Source organism: Taeniopygia guttata, chromosome 4, assembly GCF_048771995.1.
Source record: "Taeniopygia guttata chromosome 4, bTaeGut7.mat, whole genome shotgun sequence".
In the NCBI taxonomy this organism is placed as follows: domain Eukaryota; kingdom Metazoa; phylum Chordata; class Aves; order Passeriformes; family Estrildidae; genus Taeniopygia; species Taeniopygia guttata.
Window position 1 is genome coordinate 26,284,220 of NC_133028.1, and position 15,137 is coordinate 26,299,356.

General features: G+C 39.8%; 1 protein-coding gene across 1 annotated transcript in view; it reads right to left on the reverse strand.

The window, feature by feature from the left end:
* Positions 1-15,137, reverse strand: part of SCFD2 (sec1 family domain containing 2) — a 189,286-nt gene that overhangs the window by 15,690 nt on the left and 158,459 nt on the right. The gene's annotated exons all lie outside the window — the stretch shown is intronic.

Here is a 15,137-nt window from a genome sequence, read left to right on the forward strand (position 1 = left end):
GCCACATGCTCTCACCAACACAGTCACTACTCCTGCTCATTGCTGTTGTCTTCTCCAGGGATGCTGCTGTAGTGGCTTGTGTGCCCATCCTGCAGTTCAGAAACCAATCCTGCACCAGCAAACCTCTATGTCTGTGCAGAATCCTGCTGAGAGGACAAGGTATACCTGCAGGTCCAGCTTGCACTGTGCTGCACCCCTGGAGCCTGGCACTAAAAACAGGCATCCAGACTGTCAGGAAGGCACCTGGATTTTTGGGTAGGAGATCCCTGAACAAACTTTCTCTGCAACTGACAAAGGACAGAATCCTTATGTGCTTATAAAAATCAATAAATAGGTGGTAAGTTCAAAATTTACAGGGAGTATTTGACAGTGAACCTGAATTACTTTCATACCTTGGCATTCTGCACAGTAAAAACTATATACAATAGAAATGCATACACACACATACACTTATAGAGTTATGAAACTATTCCTACAACACGGTGATTGGACACTGAGCTATCATTTGTTTGAATATCACTTGTTGAGGAGAGGTATGGGAGCACTGCTGTACTGGGCTGTGTTCAGCTGTGCCTTCTGGCAAAACCAGAAATGTATCTCGAGGAGCACTGGAGTATGGATGGGCCAATGTCCATTTCCAGTCTCCACGCCAGAGTGCTGAGCTGGACCCAGTTTGGGACCCCAAGGTGATGCTGGGAGTTGAAGATTCAGTCTGGCTGTTTATTGCTGGCCTGACAGAGGGAAAAGAGGTGTACTTTCAAATTTTCTCTAAAATGTGACTTCCTTGGGACTTTCCATTAAGAAATATCATGTCTGAGGAAACCAGGGATGTCTATTTCCAGCTTGACATCCAGTACTTATTTTTTAAACATACGTGAAAAACAAGTTTTCTTTACAATCCCTTATTGTTGAAATTAAAATCTCAGAAGGCTGCTGTCTACCTGTAGCACTGCTCTAGGGTTATAGAGGGGAGCCAGGTTTCTTTCCAGCCTGGAGAACAACAGAAGCCTGTTCTTTACAAGTGGCAGGCAGCTACAAATCACCTCCCATTCACACCTTCCCTGCAAATGGGGGTCTGCAGCATATGGAGAGCAGAACACAATCCCTCTTCTCTGCTGGCTTCGATCTACCAAGAAATCTGCTCCTTTTACAACAGTGAAGAGGTGGAATACATTAGCTGCTGCACAGCTCATGTACTAATTAAAACAAAACTTCCTGTTACTGTTTTTTCTTGGGAAGTTAAATGCCATTTGGAGAGCATGCTGAATGAATTCTTTTGAATCCCAAGCTCTATTATATATGGAAAAAGGCATTTAAATAAAATTTGGGGATTTTCTGTTGGAATTGAAGGAGCCCAGTTGTGGAGAAAAAGAAAATCACCACTAACCTGCAGAGGACTCAAGATTTTAAAGAACACACCTAGTTCTGCAGTAAGTTGTGCCCATCCTCACTGATACTGCTTCTGTTTCTCTCCTATCCACTTGTGCCAAATTTGAGGAAAATGAGTCTGTTGGGAGCTGCATTCAGTACCTACCAGGATGAGACTTTTGAACTTTTTCATGAGACAAAGTACATCTCCTCTTAAGCAACACATTTGCATAATCATTATTACCACAATTAATTCATTTTCACAAGGAGTTTGAAAAAAAGTGAATGAATAGAGATGCTGTTTTCTATAGTACTGAGTTAACCAGGAATCAAACAGGACTGGCTTTTCAACTAATTTCTGAAACTGGAAGGAAAATGCTTTAAGAAAAGGACATGGGCACTGTGAACCCATGAGATCTGTAATTATAGAGCAACATGTGATTGACTATCCTCCCTCTACCTCCAAAAATGTAACAAACAAGAATTTCAGACCTGAGTTTCAGGAAACCTTTCACTGTACTTAGTTTCTTTTGGTACCCATAAAGGCATTATAAACATACATGTTCTTTCTCCAAAGCAGTATGATAATTATCAACATTTTTTGAAGGATTTTGATAATTCAGAGACATCACTAGGTCTATGATTCTTACAAAGTTGAAAGTTTAGGAAAGCTGAAAGTTTACCACTCCACTCTGTCCACCTTAGGGTCTCTATATAGTCCTTTCACAGAAATAAACCAATGTAAACCCTGCAAACCCTGGAACAGAGCCAGCAGAATAACCAAGCCATTTCAGAGGCACATTGAATCATGGGCAAAACCAGCAAACTTGCACTTTGAGGGACAGAAAATCCAGCATCAGGATTTCATTATGCAGGATTTAATTTTCTAGATATGCAGAGTTAATATGCTTGTCAGCAAAAGACAGAAGAACAAGAGAGATAAAGGGTTCCTTGAAGGTCAGAACTCAAAATACAGCACTATGATATTAAATTAATTAAAATCTTTTATTTTTATACTTTAGGTGATAGCATAGCAATGTGGGCCCTTCTTTCTCTAGCAGATAAATCTAAGGACCTACATACGCATATCCAGAGCCATACATTTTACAACAGTTTTTGTATATTAGTGCATTAAGATTTTGTATTCAAAAGAAGTTACAAATGCGTATAGTGACACAGATCATTGCTGGTTTGTGCAGGGTAAAAAAAAGTGCAAAACCCAAAACTCAGATGTAATTTGTATAATTCTTCTGTCACTTTTCTTCCTTATGGATTCTACCACACATTTGAATCTTTATTCTTCCCTAAAAACCCAAAACTAGGATGTAATTTGTATAATTCTCCAGTTACTTTTCTTCCCTATGGATTCTGCCATGCATTTGAATCTTTATTCTTCCATCTGATTTCTAATGAATTGTCTGATGCTCTCTAATGCATCTAAAAAGCAAAGCTGCTCAGTGAGCGTGACACCGTGGGACAAGGATGGACAGGTCAGAACACAAGAAATCTACCATTTCCCTACAGTTACTCCAGCAGAAGGTGAAAAATTGTAATTGATTCCCTTCTAGTTTGGGGGGACTTCAGAAGAAAGGTGTGTTCTACAGCCCTTGAGAAGAGAATGTCCAGAAGGACAGACACAGTAGTGCCTGTGACAGCTTCCCTGCAGCACATCCATCCCTGGGGCTTGGAGAGGATCCTGCTCTGTGCTTGCTCTGTCCTCTGCATCCCCAGCCAGAGCATGTGTGGTGCTGGATGGACAGCCAGGTCTGTGCTGCTGACAGCTCACATCATAAAAAATAACATGAGCATTTTGCTGAAGCCCTGGCAAAGCAGTGTGTTGGTGCCGCTAGCAGAGAGGGGAAGGAGCTCATCATCTGGAGAAGGGCAGGCACAGACCTACACAGACAACTTGTCCCTATCCACAGCCTTGGGATGCTCTTTTCCCATCTCCTACCAGCAAGACAGCAGATTTCTAAGGTATGATTCCAATTCAATCCCTTTTCTCACCCTTCCTCTTCCCTTTGTCTTCTGGGATGGCTCCTTGCCCCAGTCATGCCTCAGCCCTTTGTGGCTTTGGAAGGCTGAACTCTTGGACCACACGGCTACAAAACCACTCCAACCTCATGAAGTGCAAATTATTTTTGTACCAGAAGTGAAGAGACTCAAACTCTTCCAAGGGGTCCAAGATTTCAGCATCCAGACTGGGAATTTGGGAGTCCTCAGTCCTGGACTTGATCCTTCTGCCAGTCCACACAGCACTGAATCACAGAATCATAGAATGTTAAGGTTGAAGTGGGCCCTAAAGATCGTCTAGTTCCAACTGCCCTGCCATGGGCAAGGACACCTTTCACTAGACCAGGTTGTACAAGACCTTATCCAACCTGTCCTTGAATATTGCTGAGGGTGGGGCACCCATAACCTCCATGGCCAACCTGTTCCAATGTCTAACCATGGTCACAGTAAAAAATTTCTTCCTAACATCTAACTTAAATTTCCCCACTTTCAGTTTGTACCTGCTACTTTTTGTCCTATCACTACAGTTCCTGATGAAGAGTTCTCTGCCTTCCTTGTAGGCCTTTTCAGATTCTAGAAGGTTGCTATGAGGTCTCCACACCACCTCTTCTTCTCCAGGCTGAAAAGCTCCAGCTTTCTCAGGCTGTCTTCACAGAGTAGAATGGTGCCCCAGTCCCCTTATCAACTTTCTGGTCCTCTTATACACTTGTTTCAACAGTTCCATATCCTTCCATCCAGAGCTGGATGCAGCACTCCAGGTGGGGTCCCACAAGAGCAGAGCAGAAGGGGAGAATCACCTCCTTCAATCTGCTGCCCACGCTCCTCTTGATGCAGCCCAGAATTTGGACTGCAAATGCTAGCAGGCAGGAAAGACAGGGAGCAAGAGGAAAGAACAGAATAGCAGCATATGGGAAAAACATAAGAAATGGAAGGAAAAATGCATACAATATCAAAAATTAAAGTTCTGTATTTCTATAAATTTCATTTATGATCTGATTGGCACATGGAGAGTGAAAACAATGATGTGTTTTGAGGCACTCACCAGCACCATGCAGTGCAAGTGATGGTATGGATCTGGTGTCTATGACAGGAGGAGAATGCATCTGATCCACTTCCAAGGAAACCATAGAAGCCAGCATTGTGACCAACAAAGATGCAATTTGTAGTTTTATTCTCATCACAACAAACATCTCCCATTTGAAAGAAAAGCCCAGGATTATTTTTTAAGAGTTAGCTAAATTTAGAATCCTATATCCCAGCTTCAGCTTTTAAATATGCATCCACACTTCAGCAGTGCTGAGCATCCAGGGATTGCACACGTATGTCTCCAAGGGCATTTCAGCACATTATCTGATCTTTATTATACAGGGACACATCCTGCAAGCTCTGGAGTTCCCTGAAGAGCACTGTGCTTGGAAAGGTTGTTTTTGGCATCAAGTCTTTGAACACTCTTCTGGAAACGGCTCTTTGGTGTACAAAGGACACACAGACCATGTGGATAAGAACTTTGCCGGATCTCAAGCTCTAAAGCTGCACATGTAAAAATCTGGCCACTTACCTGTGTGATTAAATATGGATTTAAGAGCTACTTTAGAAGGTAATTTTTTTTTAATTTTGGCCTTAATATCTGTCATTTGGATGTTTCGATTCTACAGGAATATTTTATTGTCTTCTTCTTGCCAAAATCCAACAGCACAACATGTAATATCAACTTTTATGAAGCACTGCAAGCTTGGTACTGCTGGATCTCATGTTACATGAAATTAAACCTGTCAATTCAGTGAACAATTATGGGGAAAATACAGAACTTACTACAATAAATTACATGAATTAATTGCAGGAGGAATTTAAGTTAGGCTCAGATGTGCTTTCTGAAGGAAATTAATGCAACAAATTCACTTGGGGACCATTTAGTTGCTCCCTCAAGCTGCCCATATCTTAATTAAAAAACACAGATGCTAATAAAGCCATGGTAAATGCTCTATAAGTCCAGTAAGGCCTCCCAATAATGTTCTTGCAAGAACTTGGTAAAACTCCAGGTTTTACTAAAGAATATAGAGCTTTATGAGCATACCACCCTAGGACCCATATAATCAAAAGCCATTGCTCAGTTTTTTTGCAAATTATTCGCAGATACCCTCTTTTTGACTTCAAACTAATGGCTGCACTGTAACAAGGACTGATTTTTACTCCCAGCAAAGATGTCATTTCCATTCAGGTGGGGCATTAGCCAATAACTTCTAGGTTCACCCTTGGATCTGCTGCCTCCCACCTTGTGCACAAGGCATTCCAAGAGGTACCATGTATGTGAAGCACAAAGGATGAGGGATGAGGTTTGTGTCCAGGTAGCAGCAGGTGAGGCAGTCAGTACCACCAGGACTGGTTCTGCACAGCTGCCTTGACCAGAAGCCCACACAAGCATGGGAGTCTAGATGCTTCACCCACTTGTATTCAGAGGGGAATATCTGGAAAACAAGATCTGTAAAGGTCTTTATTTTTAAAAAAAAACCCTTTTCTTCTTTATGTTGATTTAAATGGATCCTACTTTTAAAACAGTAACAAAGTAAAATAAGTATTTCAGTATTTTAATTTGATTTTTCTGTACTTTTTTTCTTAGACAATGAAAATTAATACAATCAATATTTTTTTTGCATTCACAGTCCAATTTATTTGTGTATCCTCAAACTGCTAAATCAGGCAGGACATAAATTGGTAAATGTTTCTTTCTGAAAATAACGGCCATACCTAGAATTTGTAAAAATGCAGGAAACGATTTTAACTCATGGATCTAAGAATGATGATAATGGAGAAGTGTACAAGAGACATTTTCTTTCCCAGCTTAAGTTCTGAGCCAAACTCACAGGACTCGCAGTATCCATAAACGAGTGTAGGCAGCTTTATACAATAATGTAAATATATAAAAACGTAAGACCACAATTAAAACTAATTACTGGAATCTATTTATCAGCTACAGAAACAAAACAATATTTTTAATAGAAAGATAAAAATAATCACATTCTAGTGCTATGTATAATTATCTTCTCCAAAAGGCCTCTTCACCCAACATATTATTGCACAGGTGAAAAGCCATCTGAAAACTGGCAAAAAATGGGCACCTAGGTTGCATTCAATGGGCAATATTTAATGACAGAAAAGAATGATAGAATGATTGCCAGTTAGACTTAATAGCTACATCAGATACTGCTACTGCCTAAATAAAAACCTAACTGCAGGCTCAGTTCAGAGCAGGTTTGCTGAGGGAGTTACGACTTACTGCAGCCTGCTGAGCACAAGCTGATGAGTCAGGCAGCACGTCTCCCAGGGGTTACAGCTGTTAGGAGGAACAAGGAAGGCTTCCCTTTTTTCTATAACATCAAGGACCTGCCAAGTGATTAGAGGGAACAATTTTCTATCTGGCAGATGGTACAAGACCTTTGCTTGTCCTTCCATCAGTAGTGTAAGATCCATAACATGCTGTGCCTCTGCAAAAGTAGCCCAAAGATTACTAGGATATGTGAAACCATTTATGATGCTGAAAAGCAGAGAAATGTGGTTTGTGATGCTCTGCTGGCGACCTAGAGACCACGACTTGTACTGGGCAAGGACCATATTATACTTTTTTTTTGTTTCTTATACTGCTTCTCCTGAAAATAGACATTAACACTTTGGACACTGAGGCAGAATATGGGGATAAAATAGGCTAAGGGCAGAACAACCATACTTTCATCCTGCAAGTGAGGGTAATTGAAGTGTAACAACTTCCAGAGAAAAGTCAGAAATATTTATGGTAAAGGGCTTAACTGCATAACATTAAAAAAAAAAAAAAAAAAAAAAAACCAAAAAAACCACCAACAAGCCAAAAAAAAAAAAACAAACCCCAAACCTTTTTAACCCATAACACTGAAAGCAACAGCCACAATTCTCCACAGTGAAATCAGAAATTCTACTTTAATGGCAACCTGCCACACCGCAAGTCACACATGACCAAAGACAAAAGGACTAAGAATTGAAACAATGAAAATTTCTGTGTTCACACTGCAGCAGCACTTGTCCCTCACTGGAGCTGTTTCGTCCTGCCGCTGTCAGTGGCACCATGCACACAAATAATGGGCTACATTCTCTCTGGTGTCCCAGCCTTGCTGGGGGGTGCCTCCAGCAAGGAGCTGAGGCTGCAGGAGAGCTGCAAAGAAGCCATGCATGAGTCCTTCAGCTGGTCAGTCATGCCCGGGGTGAACACAGGGCACAGAGTCCCTATTCTGCAGACAGATGAGAAGTTCCGCTGGAGCACCGTCCTCTCAGTCCCTTCCATCACAACCAAGAGAGATCATGGCAAGTAGCTCGTGTGGTTTAATCCATGCACAGCATCTACTCTGTGTATTGCATGCTGTGCATAAAACAAGCCCTCTGGAGACAAACCCCTGTCTCTGGTACTGTACTTGATCTACTGAATAAATGACCTAATATGAAGTAACAGTGTATCAGATCTTTCTCTAAAGAATACACAGAGAAAAACTGCCACTGTTGGTACAGATGCTCATTTATCTGTAAAGCACAACATGTGGGCTTGGGATGCATGAGTCAATTTTTGAAACTATGAATCATGAACAATTTAATTTTAGTATAAAAGCAATGTGTATTATGTGTTACTTATCAGAGTTTGATACTAAAATGCTTTGCATTTAGGTGAAAAGGTAAATGATATTTCAGCCTACAGTATATGTGATTATCTTATTTGGAATAAGCATTACGTCTCTGATGAGATTAGGAAAACTATATTTTGCAGAGGCATTTGCTCTTCATGAATCTCATGGAAATATTTAAGCAAAACCCATATTGCATTTGGAGTCACAAAAAAACCCAGGGGAGGTCTTTGCCTATTTCTCTCTCCAGCTTTGGTTTAAATGGTTGTTTGTATTTTTCATTACCTGCTGTAAAACTATTTTATTTGAAATAGTTGCTGCAGTACTGTCTCTTCTTGTTTTGGGAATATTTCACATCTGATTGAAGATAACATTCTATAAAAAGTACCCTCACAGACTTTTTAGTTACGTATAAATTATTTAAAAGTCCTCCTATGTTCATCCACACTCATAACCCATTGAAACTGCACCGCTCTTTGCAGAGACCATAAATACACAGCTCAGTCCAAACATTTCACCATCTGTGGATGAACAAGAAAAGGCAAACAAGTAAAAAGCCTGGGAAGAGCAAGAATAAAGCAATAAAAAATGCAAGCTGGAAAGAAAGAACTGCATGAATTATCCCACTTTCTGTTAATTTTTAACATGAAACTACTTTATACAAGAGACAAGACAGGCAGCATGAAGCATACTTTGGATGAAAAACAAAATGAAAGAAGTGAGACTGTGGAAAGGATCTCAAGAGAAGGAACCTTGCTATGGGAAGATGGACCAATGCAGTGCTACTTTTTCCCAAAGAATGAACAACAAAATCATGTGCCAAGCCACCTCTGCCTCTGAGTACATGAGGGTTGCAGATGCCCTAAGACATAGCAGATCCCCAACTATGAATAACACAAAATTATACAATGAATGCTCGTTTTATTCTTCTTGTTGTCTGCTAATTAGAAACTATACTGTAGTGCAGATGGCAAGAATCAGTCAATGAAGGAAATTATCAGCAGTACAAATCTCAAGTGCATGTAGGAGTATCCTAGACTATTAAGTGGATTGAACTCATATTCATAAAACCGACAATAATTCATAATATGTGCAATAGATAAAAAGAAGATGCTGGCAGAGTTCTCAGTTTGACAGAAAATGTAAATACACATTCAACTTAGAAGGTGTGACAGGATGGAGTTAGGGCAGTGGTTAAATGCTCTGTTGAGTTACTTTCTGGCTTAAATTCAGAATTAATTGTTCTATTTTAATTAACAAACAATTGAATGGCTTGTGGAGTTGGTCTAAAATGTTTCTTAAGCACACAAGAAACAGCATTTTTTGTCTTTAAAGCCAAGTGAAAATGTGTGCATTAGCGAAAAACAGCTTTTAACAGAGGTTTGAAGAAACAAGTAACTGACAGAAAATGCCTGAGATCTGTAGTCATTTCCATTTGGTAGAAATTGTTAATGTTTTCAGGAAAAAGAAATAATGAAAAACACTAGTCATCTCATAGTCAAGTTTCAACACCTGCTTATTTATTGTCGCCAAAAGAATAAGAATAACTTGATTTATATTCCAAGTATGTGGCAGAAGCACAGGGATTTTTTCTTTGAATTGTGCCTGCCTAAAAATGAAAGAAGACATAAAATTTCAGAATTAACTGGAGTTTTTTTTTTGGTTGTTGATGTTGTTTAGGAGAAAAAGATATTATTAAGTGCAAACAACCAGTCAAGTCTGATGTGCTGACAGCAGAAGTTTAATCATGAGGCTGGTTTGTAGCAGCTGAATGCTGTTTGCTGTCCTGGGACTGGCAGGTCCAGGGTGTTCACGCAACGAAAATTGTGTAGCTACAATAGAAATATTAACATATAATATATTTAAGCCAATAGACACTCAAATGATCAGTAGCATAGATTCACTTCCATGGGTATGTAATGAAGCCTGTGGAGGAGAGGAGACTCCTTAGACTCCTGGCATAATGCTGTTTCATTTCAGACAGGGAAAATACTTATTCTGATCCAATGAGTTTACACGGAAGCATGCTTCTGAACAACAGAAGGAAGCCACCATCAAAACCTTTCCCTGTGCCATCGCTGCTTGATGGACATCCTTCAGTCATTCCTTCTTCTTCCTCCTGCTGTAAGGAGACCCCCCCACCACACACACACAGAGGGAGATACAGAGGCCATGCACAGTAGAGCAGCTCAGCTCAGAGCAGCCTTCATGTGCATCATTCCCCCTCCCTCCAGCAATGTGCAGCCAGCCATGGGGCTTGGCAGCAGCAAATGCCACCTCAGAATTGAATCACCCTGGAGTAAGAAAGTGCTTACATTTTCAAGCAATGAAAAATATTACATGAGAAAGCGTCCCCATACACTTTGTTACTATGGGGTTTTTATTTGTCAGATAAGCAGGGCTGTTTATTGCACACTCCGCAACCTTACAGTCTTAGACAATGTCATGGTGATATTCTAGATCATTTTAGTTAAGTTTTTACCAAACTCAGATGTAAAATTATGATAGCCTCCATTATCTGTGATGTAATAATGTCTTATTTTCCTCATATTTGTGACACACCTTTATTTTTAACAGATTTTTATTTTTACACCAAAGAATCAGAAATTAATCTATTTTATATGACAGCTGAAAAATACACTGTTTTCTTGCACAGGTATTTTGTCTCTTCAGGGCAGAACAGTCCCAATAACTGAACAAAACCTGAGAGTAGAGCCTGGAAATCATTACACAGTGATCTTTATGTAGAGAGAGATGGCAGAAGACAGCACCATGCTCAAGCTCATTGGTTGAGCTCAGTCTCTGCTGCAGTGCAGCAACACACCATTTTCAGCTCCCAAGAAAACACTGACTCACAAGGATGATACCTCATCCAAACCTACCAGATTTGCCCACTGCAAGACTGGAATGCTGCATTTTCTGGGTAGTTCCTGAGCTGCAGGGACCCACCTCAGATGTCACCAAGCAGAGCACACAGCAAGCAAAGATTGCTCTGCATTAGGTGCAATGTCATGTTTAAGCATCTACTGCAATGTCCCAGTCTTGAATTGTCCTGTCACCGCTCCTTGTAACTCTCTGCACTTCCAGAAACTCAATTAGGCCATTCGTTATTCTTGCAGAACAGCACTTGCACTTCTTTAATGTTCATTATTTGCCATCAAGAAATATTAGAAAGATTAATCTCTAACAATTAGCCATCTTAAAAACAGAAACCTAGTCCATCCTCATTATCCCATCCCACAAAATCTCCTGGAAAGGTCAATCTGTCTGCACTGACTAGAGGTGGACTTTCTAAAATTTCACCTGCTAACATCAAACTCTGTGAAATAATTCCCACTTTCAACTAAAGGGCCAAATAATTGACATGGAATAAGCTAAAGCAGTACAAATCTGAGATAAGAAAAAAGAAATAGTATTAATCTGTAGACCAAAAGAGCTATGACAAGCATAAAGAGGCATGTGTTGTTCCTCCAAAACACAGCTATTAATAGATGCTACCATCAGCCCCCAGCACATTCTAAGTCAGAAACGCTTACTCTGCAGATATAAATAAACTGTCCTACTTTCTGCTTCCACCAACACTACAGGAAGGAAAAAGGACAGAAATATTAGCTCGAATACATCTTGTCCTGTGAATGATAAATGGAATGCGATCCATAAGTGAGGAATCTTTAATATGTATAATGCTTGCTTAATTCATTTGAGCTTTTTTACATGGTCTTTTTCATTGCTTCTCCAGAGTGCTGACCACAAAATTCAGAGTCTGGCCTTCACAAAGATCACCTCAACCAACTCTTATAGACAATGGGAAAAAAGTGATGGCAGAATGAAGCAAAAAAGCAGTAGGATACAAAACTCCAATGCATGGAGCCAAAATGGACATAGATTGGTATAAAAATCTGAGCACATTTTTGCAGAGATAGCAGCTAGAAAAACATATTTGCAGTTGTAAGTTGAGCAAATCTGATATGAGTCACAGCAGCTGTAAACATGCAACCCCTACGGAGCTGTTTGCAAATTATTTCTCTCCATATATCCACTTGGTTCAATCGGAGACTGAATAACTGAGTAACTGCAGAACACCAAATACAGCACATAAATGTAAAGGAAGAGGAAAAATTATACAGGAACCAACAAACAAGTCACTCATCTTTCAAATGGGCACAAAAGTTCAATCAGATTTTGAAAAGAAAATCTGTGTGAAAAAGGAATGAAGAAGTAGGACAAAAGCTGACAAGTGCAGGTGATAACCTAGCTTGTTGTACCCATATTCTGGGTGAGATAACTGAATGTTCAGCTGACAGAAGTCTGGTAGATGATTATCTGATTTCAGTTAAACATTTGATATAATGCCACCTTGGAAATTAGTTTGGAGTGAAGAGAAGGCACTTCATAAAAGAGTTGTAAGGAACAGGCAGAAGGAGAGACAACAATGGCCTGGGTTACAGAGAATCTTAGTGATATTACTTGAGGATTGGTCTTGCTATGTTTATTGATGACTTTTCACACAAACTAGGAGTGTTGATGACAAAGTTATGAAGTATTGCTAAAGGTAGTAGAAGCGAAAATATTATACAAGATATAAGTTCTAAGAACCAAAAATGAGACATAAAAGACCAATACAGCAATAAAAAATGAGATAAACCTCACCCGGGCCATCAGCTTAGTGGGCAATAATAGAAAATCTCTCCAGCTGGGACCCTGTGATCAAAAACAACGAAAAGAGAAGAATCTGGCTGGCTTTAGTTGATTCAGGGATGACTCTGGGCTACCAGCAGTGCATGAGACATGCAAACCTCATTAGATAATATACTTCCTGTAAATATACAAGATATGCTAGTTCTGTCCTAAAAATGTTAGAACTACAGCAGAAAAAAATCTGGTCATTAGTGCTCAAATTCAAACTGCAACAGACTTTATTCAGACCTGTAAGCATGACTACAGAAATAAGAAAACATTTTTATCTGAAAAAAATGGGACTTGTTCAGCTCAGCAACAGGAAAACTGAAGATAAATAAGCTAGTGAGTTGAGTGAGGTATCCAACCACTAAAGGAGCCTTTGTGTGAAAGTAGCTGAATGCATCTGGAAATAAAAGCAGTTTCAAGATGGATTTTGATAAGTTTATAAGTGAGCTTACACAATATATTTGCCTTGGAAGGAGCAAGGGGTCTGGTTTGGTGGTGAGAGGAGCACCTCCTTGCCCTGTCTTTCCACATACACCCCTAATCATTCAGAATAATTTTTTTTCATTTCAGAGATTTAATATTACATCAAGGAGAAAAACCATGCAATTGCTCAAACTCTCTATAAATGTTCTCATAAACGCTAATGTAGGATTTTGACTATTAAAAGTGCAGCAACATCTGGCAGCCTTTTTGAAAGCCTGCTCAGTCTAGATGTAGGCTGCCAGTGACCAATTTCATCAGGCACATTTTTCTGCCCTGACAAATGGCTCAGTAGATAGCTATGGGACAGCCTGTCTGAGAGGTTTACAACCTACTAATGACGAAGTGCTCAAAGCCGGGAATCAGTCTCTAATAGAAATGAAAATATTTCTCCCCACAGAAAGTTATTGCAGTTCTCCTTCCTCCTCTCAAAACATAAATGTTGAGTGAGTTGTCTAGCCATTGGAAAAGCCTAGTAGGAATAGTAAAGCCATCAGAAAACACAGATGCATAGCTCTTTAACTCTCCTAATAAACCAAGCTGCTTCTGCACTGAAATGTGGAAAGGTCATCCGAGAGGCGAAGCAATGAACTAGTCAAGGCTGAAAGGAAAACAGCCAGAGGAAAACACTTCAAACTAGTGCTATGTGATACGTTTCTAAAGGGCAGGAGAAGCAAGAGGTTTTGTGATGTACATGGGATTCTGTAGAATGTGCAATTTATTCTTACAGGGAAGGACTTGCATCACATATTTCTGAGTAGCATGGCAAGGCGGACTTCACTTCCTCACTATTTAGAAAGAGAAGGATGAAGCAGGGGATATATCTGTTAAAAAGTATATTTTAAACACCTCCTGCTGCCTGTACTCCAGAGAACAGGGAGGTGGCATTTAGCAACTGCCTGGTTCTACAGCCAGAGACATGCATTTCCTTGCTCCTCTGAAAGTCTGGGCAAGCTGTAAACCTCTGAAAGATCATTGCTCACACATGTTCAGCTAAGCCTTGTTGGATTTTCACCATTAAGATGTCTAAGGATGCTCTTGCCAAACATATTCCAGTCTTTCACAGGACATAGCTCTAACAGAACAGTCCATCCATCACTCCTAAAGTGCAGCAAGCTGTGATCTGTTACTTCCCAGCTCCTGTGATCAGACAGCTAAAAATGTGTCATGCTCAAAAAACACCGTGAGCCTGGCACATTTCCTGGGCTTTACCCAGACCAAGGCTGCTTACCCACTGCACTGGTGCCATGGGGTTATACCCACTGCTTCAGAAAGGAGCAGGCTACTAATGACACCCAGGCATTGATGAGGCTGTTTCTAAAGATAAAGTCCATATAGAAAATTAGTTATAGAAATATAGTTCCTCCTTTTTTTTTATGTTTAGTAAGCTGTTAAACTAGAGAGGAATTTAACAAAAAAACAACTATACTTGCCAATAAATCTATTTATTTTATTAAACCTATTCCTTGCTAGGTTAGCTCCACAAAATTCAGCATCCTGTTTTTATAGAAGACTCAGGAAAAAGACATTCATACTTGAGATGCCTAAAGGGCTCCAATCACACTCTTCATATTTACTAAGAATGTAAACAAAATGACATGACCTCTGTAGGAATAATTTACTCCATATTTTTCACAAAGGACAATAAACATATGGAAGGAATTACAGAAAGGGAGTCAGTAAAAAATACGAGTTCATCAGAGAAATTGTTTATATTATAAAAAAGTGACAAAAATAGGTAAGCACATAAAATGGGTGAAGTGCAAGGAAGAGTACTCTTTTCTTTGGGAAAATGTTTCTTGATGTTCTTGCTGAAGTTTCAAGAGCAGCTGCTGCAAGAATGTAAAATCAGATGTCAGGAAGCAACAGCCTCTGTGTCATATGCAAGGAAGGAATTTTATCAAGTTTGTTTTAGGGATATAAATGCTATAATGGGCAAAAAAAAATCAC